Source organism: Chiloscyllium plagiosum, unplaced genomic scaffold (genome assembly GCF_037043375.1).
Source record: "Chiloscyllium plagiosum isolate Xiang-an unplaced genomic scaffold, Cpla_swu_hap1 HiC_scaffold_46, whole genome shotgun sequence".
NCBI lineage: Eukaryota > Metazoa > Chordata > Chondrichthyes > Orectolobiformes > Hemiscylliidae > Chiloscyllium > Chiloscyllium plagiosum.
This window is the reverse complement of record NW_028270184.1, coordinates 6321328-6332078: the sequence shown is the minus strand read 5'-3', so window position 1 is coordinate 6332078 and position 10751 is coordinate 6321328. Positions and strand designations below refer to the sequence as shown.

The 10751-nt window shown below is 42.0% G+C and overlaps 1 pseudogene; it reads right to left on the bottom strand.

Moving 5' to 3' along the window:
- Positions 1 to 395: 395 nt before the first annotated feature.
- On the bottom strand, positions 396 to 1246 carry LOC122543851 (small ribosomal subunit protein eS7 pseudogene; annotated as a pseudogene).
- Between the last annotated feature and the right edge of the window lie 9505 nt (positions 1247 to 10751).

Sequence of the window (10751 nt, the reverse complement as noted above, 5' to 3'; positions counted from 1 at the left end):
TTCATTTCTCAATGTATTAATAACATGACATTTTGTTGAGCTCGCACTGAGGACCATAATTTAAAGAAATTTGTCAACAGCAACTCGTCGTTCCTGATGCAATCAAAGCTCATTTCTCATGCATTGTCTGTGTCTCTCTTTATTAGCTTGGGAATTGCCACAGCTAGAATTTATTTCTGAGCTACGTTGTAGTTGAGTGTGGAAGCTTGAGTTTTATTTATATTTTCACAGATATTTTGGTTATGCTAGAAAAGATAAAGCAAAAAGTGAGTAAGGTAAAGTGAAAAGGAAAGCGACAGTACTGAATTGTTGAGTTTCATATATGGTCAACAGTACAACCTTGCATGTCTTTTTTGTCAGTATTGACTCTTTTTATTTGAACCATTCTTTACAATCTACCATTGGAACTCTGGTAATTCATATACAACATCCTAGCTAGTTAGTTTCTTGTAGACAGCTGAAAATGTATCTTTTTTTGTGTTCTACATTGTTCTGTTGAGCTTTGTTCAAATGTACTTTGAGCTTTGTACTAATTAGTTTCACACGGATTCTCTTGTCCACAATCATTGGGGCAAACCAAATCTTCAAGAATGGCATCACGCACTGCAGTCAATGTATGGCTTCTGGGATGCTTCTGTTTGTTCATGTTTCTACTTTTCCTGGTTGGATTTTGGCAAAAGGCTCCTCTCTGCAATAAAATTTTATTTTCAAACTCGTGCACAAGTTGCACTTGGATCTTCTAAAAATACTTCAGTTGGGGTACTGGCATAAAGATAATAATTGCTTTTCTACCATTGCCAATTTCCTTGGCAGCTGTGATGTTCAGCTTTCATAACTGAGTCTTCAAGTCATAATTCATTTCTAACTCCAGAAGAACTGGAAAATACCAGACTCTAATTCGGACAGCTTTTTACTATTAGGCTTCATGATTTTGGCAGTGCTGCTAAACATGGCCTGTCTCATGTTATTCACTTGGCCTCAAGCATTGGAAATATGAAGAAACATTGAACAGGCTAGGCTTGTCACCACTGGAGTTTAAAACAGTAAAAGGTGACTTGAATTAAACACATGGGGTCTTGACAGGGTGAATATAGAGAGGATATTTCCTCTTGTAGGAGAATGTACAACTAAGGTCACTGCTTAAAAATAAGTGGTCGCCCATTTTCGACAAATGAGGGTAATTTCTTTCTCACAGAGAGTCATGAGACTTTAGAACTTCCTTCCTCAAAAGATGGTGCAAGCAGTGTTTGAACATTTTTAAGGCAGAGATAGATAAATTTTTGATAAGCAAGGTGTGATAAGTTACTGGGGTGGGTGGGAATGTGGAGTAACCACATCAGCAATGAGCTAAATAAATGACAGCAGGCTTGAGGAGCTGAGTGGCCTGCTCTTAATTCATATGTTATAACTGGAAATTGTGAGGCTCTGTTTTAAAAGATTGTAGTGATTACACACACACCACATGTTTTGCAACCCCCATGGGTTGAGTCATGCATTACAAAAATATAAACGTACAGATTTGAAACAAAAATAAGTCAGTATCACTGCAAACATTATTCAACAGATTGGTGAAATTGTAGTTTATCAGTTTAGTTGTGTCTTTTTTAAGTGTCATTGTTTATTTTTAAAATATACTTTATTTGTTAAAAATATCTTTATATTCATACATAGTCACCAACGCAGTTTGGTTCTGTAGAGTGGCATATCAAGGAAACAAACAAACCTTAGAGTTTGACCCTATTCAAACAAACCAAAGGCATCTCCTACTTGAACAAGACTATATTTACTTGTATTTGAGACAAGAGGAGAGTCTGAGAACTGAATGGACCCCCATTTAACTTCAGCAGGAAGACCTTAGACAGTGATCTTTTCCCATTGCGCCTTTGTAGCAGCTTCCCCAAGCTTCACTGCGTCCCTCAGCATGTAGTCCTGGACCTCGAGGTCAACTCCTTGTTCTGGAAGACCAACATGTTTTGGGCAGAGTAAAGAGCTTTTTTCACTGAGTTGATGGTCCTCCAGGTACGGCCGATGTTTGTCTCGGTGTGTGTTCCAAGGAACAGACTGTAGAGCACAGAGTCCTGTGTCATGGAACTGCTCAGTACGAACCTTGATGAAAAACATTGCATCCAGACTTACTTTGCAAAGGCACATTCCAGAAGATGTGCAACAGTTCAATCCCCCCATACAAGAAGGATATGACAGGCAGTGCCCTTCTTACTGCCAGCCAAGTGATGTCCGGTGATGAAGCATTCTGCCAAATGACTTTGACGGTCTCCTCAGAAAACCACATGACAAAATCCACCCACTCCTTTTCCAACAAGGTCTTGAGAATGCTACATGCTGACCACTTCCTAATGGAATTGTGATCAAACTCTTTGCAAGTTTCTCCATGAAGGTCGGATGATATAGAACAGTGCAACTACTTGGAGTGTTGAAGCAATGAGGGCAACCCCACCTTTCACAACAGCAGGGAGAGGTAGAACCTCAGTATGTAGTGGCGCTTGATATTTGTGTACCGAGTGGCTCAGTTGTGCCTTTGCTTTCACAAAGTAATTTAATGCATTTATTGAGCAAGTAAAATCCAACTAGACATTTTTACCCTACAGGCTTTGCCTTTTACCCTCTCTCAGTCAGAGTGGGGAGCATGACATTGCTGTTTTTCTTGAGCAGTTCAACATATATGCTATTAAAGGTCTTAACATGTATTTCCTGACCATAAATTTTATCTTATTTACCTCAGGTTTTGGTCAGGCTTTCTTGTCAATGTTTCTCAGTGTCACTTACTGTGTTGATGTGGAAGTGCCGGTGTTGACTAGGGTGAACAAAGTTAAATATCACACAACACCAGGTTATAGTCCAACAAGCTTATTTGGAAGTACTGGCTTTCAGAGTGCTGCTCCTTCATAGGTAACTAGGATCACAAGTCACAGAATTTATAGCAAACAATCACAGTGTAATGTAATTAAAAGGATAAATTGAACAAACCTAGATTGCTGTTAAATCTTTCATCTTTTACAATGGTTTACAGGTTTCAGTTCATTAATATGTAAATCCCAGAACTTCTTTTAAGTCACATTCTCAAGATAACTTAAGGTTTAAAAGAAAAAGGTGACATATTAAAGCTGTGAGGTTAGACTCTGTCTGTATCCCAATCTTGAGTCAGACTGGTTCTATTTCCAAGGTAGGAATTTATAAAATGTTGTATGGACTGACTGCCTGCCGGTTGTGTGCTTTTTGATCAAAAATAGAATGTATCTGCAAATACCATTCTGCAAATGCAAATTCACCCCATAGACTTATATCTGTGTGTGTGTGTCTGAGAGAGGGCATGTGTATGAGAGGGGGTCTGCTTGAATGTGTGAGTATTTGTGCTTGTGTCGATTACATTGGCAAGACCAAGCAGACACTACGACAATGAATGAATGGACACCACACAACAATCGCCAGACAGAGATGTTCCCTCCCAGTCGGGGAACACTTGAGCAGTCAGGTATATTTGGCCTCGGATCTTCAGGTGACCATCCTCCAAGGCAGATTTAGGGTCATGCAACAACACAGAGTGGCCAAGCAGAGGCTGATAGCCAAGTTCAGTACCCATGAGGATGGCCTCAACCAGGACCTTGGGTTTATGTTACAGTGCAGGTGACCCCACTACACTGCACATACACACACACACACTCTTACGTACTCGCACTAGTTACCTGACGAAAGAGAAGCGCTCTGAAAGCTAGTACTTTCAGATAAACTAGTTACTGTGTTAACATCATGTTATGCCAAGTGTCACATTATAGTTTTAAGATCTGGCTTCTATAACTTATTTCATGGAGTGAATATCTGAAGTTTCTTTCCCAACTTTATCCTTTCCATGTATAAATAAAAAAAGGACTTATATTCATTAACTTGCTGCATGTAACATTAGGCAACTCATTAATGGGTGGTTCATTTCCTGAATTTGTTGACGTTTCATCAGTTTCTCTTCCTTCCCCACTGTTGTGAAACAGCCATATCAGGTTTTGCTATTCTGGAGTGAAAGATACTCTGCATATGAAAAACTAAAGGAGTTTACATTTTGTTTTCAGTGGTAGCAATTAAAATGCTTTACATAAAAGATGGCTAAATTTTACTAAAGATTGGCTCAATGTCAATTCCGGGGTATTTCATGAAGGATTTTGTGAATTACTCATCTCATTAGCTATGCACTAAGACTGTATGGCACCCATTCGCATTATCTTCCCTCACACTAGCTACCGAAGTACTTGCCACAATACCCATAAATTGCCCTCGTGATGGTGTAACGAGGAAATTAACTCTGTGCATTGCTAACAGAGGATATGGTGGATGTATAGGAGGGCCGACTCTTTCCTCTGGACTACCAGAGGAAACCACAGCACCAGATCCTGGTTTGAAGATGTCACCCAGGTCAGTACAGTGTGCACGGTCGAGGCAAATGGTCACCATGCTTCAAGAAGAACAATGACCTTCTGTGCTCCGTGAAGGTAACTGCAATTTTCCTGTGTAGTAACTATTGTAAAGCAGTTGATATAGTTTTATGTTAAATATTAGAACACTGAAACAGGCCATTCATTCAGCCCGATTGTCCGTCTGTGTTTATTCTCCACACGAGCCTTCTGTCACTGAAGAAGGATCACTAGTCTTGAGATGTTAACTTTGCTTTCTTTCCACAGATGCTGTCAGAACTACTGAGTTTCTTGAGCAATTTGTTTTTGTTCCTTAATCAACCTGCACAGAGATGTTTTTAAACCCCCTTGGCACAGTTGGGACCAGAACCCAGAACTTCTGGTCCAGAGGTAGAGACACTACAACTGTATGACAGAGCCCTGAATTTTGTTTCTCTTACTTAATTGATCTCACCCTAACAGAATCAAGTCGCACCAGTCCCAGATATGTGTTATTGAATGTTTGAGTAGATTGATTGATTAAAATATCGATCTTCAATGCCTTTCTCCTTCCTGCATTCAGTTGCTTCCTCTTAAATTTATCAATGCTATTTACTTCAACCACTCGCTGAAGTAGCAGTTCTTACCATAGTGACATTTCAGTTATGAGGATCTCTATAAAGCAGTTACATTTGCTGTTCTGAAGCTCACTTCAAAACATTCTCCAATGATTATGAAAAAACTATTACTATTCTCACTGCTCACAGAGATGTCAGCAGCAGGAGATTTATAAAATCAGATAGATGACAAAGTCTTTTAAACTGACTTTGAATTAGGCAACTTATTTCCGGAGATGGCCCTGGCGACCCCTGAGAAAGGAAAATCAGATAACTAGTCAAGTTTTCTTATTTTCATCTCATAGAATGTTACACAGATGAGGGAATTCAGCCCATAGTGAATGTTTGTTGGTAGAGCTATCTAAACCTGATAGCACCTTGCCCTTTTCCCATTTGTCCATGGTCTGTTCTACTGTTTATGTTTCAGTCAAGTCTCCTCTCACCTTACTTAATTCATCCCATCCCATCTTGTCAATATATCCTGTTCCTTTCTCTCTCATGAACTAATGAGCTCTTCATTAAATTCATCCATGCAATTTACCTCAAGTATACCACAGGGTGGAGTTCCACATTCAAACGAGGTAAAAACAATGACTGCAGATGCTGGAAACCAGATTCTGGATTAGTGGTGCTGGAAGAGCACAGCAGTTCAGGCAGCATCCAAGGTGCTTCGAAATCGACGTTTGTTTGGAGGTGGCCCTTCCCACGTGGTTAAAGATGCCCTCCAACGCATCTCGTCTACATCCCGCACCTCCGCCCATCAGACCCCACCCCTCCAACCGTAACAAGGACAGAACGCCCCTGGTGCTCACCTTCCACCCTACCAACCTTCGCATAAATCAAATCATTCGCCGACATTTCCGCCACCTCCAAACAGACCCCACCACCAGGGATATATTTCCCTCCACACCCCTCTCCGCCTTCCGCAAAGACTGTTCCCTCCGTGACTACCTGGTCAGGTCCTGGCGCCCCCCTTCAACCCACCCTCCCATCCTGGCACTTTCCCCTGCCACTGCAGGAACTGTAAAACCTGCGCCCACACCTCCTCCCTCACCTCTATCCAAGGCCCTAAAGGAGCCTTCCACATCCATCAAAGTTTTGCTTGCACATCCACTAATATCATTTATTGTATCCGTTGCTCCCGATGCGGTCTCCTCTACATTGGGGAGACTGGGCGCCTACTAGCAGAGCACTTCAGGGAATATCTCCAGGACACCCGCACCAATCAACCACACCGCCCCGTGGCCCAACATTTCAACTCCCCTCCCACTCTGCCAAGGGCATGGAGGTCCTGGGCCTCCTTCACCGCCGCTCCCTCACCACCAGACGCCTGGAGGAAGAACACCTCATCTTCTGCCTCGGAACACTTCAACCCCAGGGCATCAATGTGGACTTTAACAGTTTCCTCATTTCCCCTTCCCCCACCTCACCCTAGTTCTAAACTTCCAGCTCAGCACTGTCCCCATGACTTGTCCGGACTTGTCCTACCTGCCTATCTCCTTTTCCACCTATCCACTCCACCCTCTCCTCCCTGACTTATCACCTTCATCCCCTCCCCCACTCACCTATTGTACTCTATGCTACTTTCTCCCCACCCCACCCTCCTCTAGCTTATCTCTCCACGCTCCAGGCTCACTGCCTTTATTCCTGATGAAGGGCTTTTGCCCGAAACGTCGATTTCGAAGCTCCTTGGATGCTGCCTGAACTGCTGTGCTCTTCCAGCACCACTAATCCAGAATTCCACATTCAAACCCCTTTTGGAGGAATGAATTTCTCAGAGAAATTAAGTTTATTAGTGTTTATCTTGTATTTATAAAACCTTGGTTTTGAATTATTTTGAATTATCAGCATAGAAACAGCTCATTTGCCATTGTTTATGTTTCACACGAACCTTCCTCCTGCCCTAGTTACATAATTGTACCTTGTCAATATATCTTTTTGTTCCACATTCAAATGTTAGAGTGGGGTGGCACAGTGGCTAAGTAGTTAGCATTATTGCCTCACTGTGCCAGGATTCAATTCTGCTCTCAGGCCACTGTCTGTGTGGAATTTCCACATTCTGTAGGTTTCATTCAACTGCTCCAGTTTCGTCCTGCAGTCCAAAAATGTGCAAATTAGGTGGATTGGCCATGGGAAATGCATGGTTACGGGGATAGGGTAGTTCTGGATGGGTTGCTCTTCGGAGGGTTGGTATGGACTCAGTGGATCAAATGGCCTGCATTCACAGTATAGGGATTCTATTCTATGCTGACAAAAGAGAAGAGCAGGGAATCCTGGGTCAACATTCTTCTCTCTCAACCTCCACTTCTCAAGACAGATCAGTTGATTCATCTTGTTTGATACCAATTGCTTGTCTATATACAGTAGTGGTGGTGTATGCAATTCACTCAGAGAGCCTGAGTTGCTGTGACAGGACATACTTTTACATGCATGGTGGTAGCAGCTCCAATGTTCTTTCCATCACATGCCTGCCATGAGTGTAGTGATAAAGGTCAGAAACTTTTTCCCCGGGTACAACAGAGTGTTACAAGGGGACATAAATTTAAGGTGAAGGGTGGAAGGTATAGGGGAGATGTCAGGGGTGGGTTCTTTACCCAGAGAGTGGTGGGGGCATGGAATGCGCTGCCTGTGGGAGTGGTAGAGTCAGAATCTTTGGTGACCTTTAAGTGGCAATTGGATAGGTACATGGATGGGTGTTTAAGCTAGGACAAATGTTCGGCACAACATCGTGGGCCGAAGGGCCTGTTCTGTGCTGTATTGTTCTATGTTCTATGTTCTATTTGTTGATTGATCCTCAATCTGGCTCCGTTAAATACACTTTAAAAACTACAGCTTCAGGCTCAGAGGAAGGTTGCTACGCAGTGCTCCCCAGGACCTCCCCTCCACAGAGAGTGCAGATGAATTGGAATTGAAAGAGGAAGAAGGGTTTTGTGTCAGGGCTTTGGGACCCTGGAGCAAGCTTATGATGATGTCACAGCTGCACAATGCTGAATATAAATAAAACAGCCTGGATAATGTTAGACCACTCCACACCAGAACACACAATGATTCAAAGATTTATTAAATCACACAGTATCTAAAAGGCCCTTCAGCCCATCAAGTCTGCACCAACCTAAGTAACTCTAATCTCGATTTCCTGCACTTGTCCCATATCCTTGAATGTTATGATGTTTGAAGTACTCATCCTCTAAGCTGACAATCATTAAATACTCCCTCGTCTTGTTTCTTCTTTCAAAGTGCATCACTCACACTTATCAGATTAAATACCATCTGCCACTGTTCTGCCCATCTGACCAGACTATCTGTACCTTCCTGCAACCTACAACTATCTTCTTTGGTATTAACCACTCTACCAATCTTGGTGTCATCTGCAAATTTGCTTAACATTCCCCGAACATTTTCAACTATATCATTTATGTATATAACAAGCAATAAGGGTCCAAATACTGATCCTTGTGGTATCTGCTGACACCAGCCTCCAGTCACTCAAACAGCCTTCCATCACTACTGTTTGCATCCTATTACTACGACAGTTTCAGATCTATCTCGCCAACTTTCCCTTAATTCTATGTACTTTAATCTTCTCAATCAGTCTCCCATATTGGATCTTGTTAAAATCTATATAACCTACATCAACTGAACTTTTCTCATCCACACACTTGATCACATTTCCAAAAAGTTCTAACAAATTTGTTAGGAATGACCACCTTCTGACAAAGCCATGCTAACAATCCCTAATTAATCTGCTCCTCAGAATTTCCTCCAGTAGTTTCCCTACCACTTATATGAGGCTCACTGGTCTCTAATTTCCTGGTTCATCTCTACCACCCCTCTGAAAAAGTGGGACCACATTAGCTGTCCTCCAGTCCTCTGGTACTTTCCCTGTGGCAAGGGCGAAATTAAAAATTTGTGTCAAAGCCCCTGAACTTTCCTGCCTGACCTCCCTGCTCTGGGATGCAATTCATCTGAACCATTTGTCTGTTTTTAAGCCCAACAGAGCCTCCAATACCTCTCCATTTCCTATGTCAAACTGCAGGTTTCTCACAGTCCCTTTTCCTGAATTTCATACCTATGTTCTCCTTTTCCAGATTGAAAACCAAAGAAAAATATTCATTCAATGCCCTTCCAATATCCTGTGGCTTCGCACACAGGTTGCTCCCTTGGTTCCTAATTGGCCCTACTCTTTCCCTAGTTAACCTCTTCTCTTTAACATATTTGTTAAATATCTTAGCATTCTCCCTAACCCTGTTCATAAATTCTTTTTCATGCTCATTTTTGCTTTCTAATTGCTTTAAGTTCCCTCCTGCACTTTCTAAATTCCTTTAGGACCACAGCTGAATTGCTCCCTTTAAACTTGCTAAAAGCCCTACTCTTCTTTATCTAGGCCTGATTGGTCCTAGACATCCAGGGTTCTCTGAACTTATTGCTCGTACATTTCTCTCTAAAGGATACATGTTAAACCCACTCTCCCCACTCCTTTTTGAATGACCCCGTTTCTCTGCTGTAGACTTATCCGCACAGAGCTCTTGCCACTCTACTGTGGCCAGATCCTGCTTTATTTTAATAAAATCAGTCTTCCCCCAATCCAAAGCTCTCTTTTGCAGGCCATCTTTTTCCTTGTCCAGAACAAATTTGAAGCATGCCATGTTGTGGTCACTATCGCTTAATTGACTATGTTAGGATAGAGTCGAGAGTGGGATGCTGGAAAAGCACAGCAGGTCAGGCGGCATGCAAGGACCAGGACAATCAACATTTCAGGCATTTATAATTCAGACTGTGCTAGATCTATGATTATAATGATAGCAATACTTAGTATTAACGTATAAACAATAGTGTTACTCTGAAGTCTGAAGATAGTTCTTGACTTTGCCTTCTTGACCAGTCTGTAAAGAACCCAAACTCAGAGTGGAATTGATAAACCACATGATAAAAGGGTACTTATCACTGGACGTTTGTAGCATTCTATGAACAGACCTCTGATGGGAGAGGTGAGAGAATGTTGGGCATATTGCAGTGACTAGCATGAGGGTTAAAGGAGCCACAGAAAGTCATAGAGTTGTACAGCACAGAAACAGACCCTTTGGTTCAACTCGTCCATGTCAACCAGATGTTCTATATTAATCTAGTCCCATTTGCAAGCATTTGGCCAACATCCCTCTAACCCCATCCAGATGCCTTTTAAATGTGTAATTGCACCACAAACGTCCTCTAGCAGCTCATTCCATACACACACAACCCTCTGCTTGAAAAGGTTACCCCTCAGGTCCCTTTTAAAATTTTTTCCACTTACTTTAAACCTGTGCTCTCTACTTTAGGAGTCCCCTATCCTGGGGAAAAATATCTTGACTGTTTACCCTATCCATGCCTCTTATAATATTATAAACTTCTATAATGTGGTTTCAATCCTTTTGTTAAATGTGAGTGTTGTTTCTGCCCTGCAATCCCTTTTTATTTAAAAAAAAACTAGTTGTAATGATGATTGAGTGAGTGAAGTGAAGTGAATAGGGGCTGCAGCATTGCTGATTGAACACTGCCCAAACTTGGTGCTGCATTTTGGAAAGGCAAATCAGGGCAGGACTTATACATTTAATGGTAAGGTCCTGGGAAGTGTTGCTGAACAAAGAGACCTTTGAGTGCAGGTTCATGGTTCCTTGACAGGACAGTGAAGAAGATGTTTGGTATGCTTGCCTTCATTGGACAGTGTATTGAGTAGAGGAATTGGGAGGTCATGTTGTGG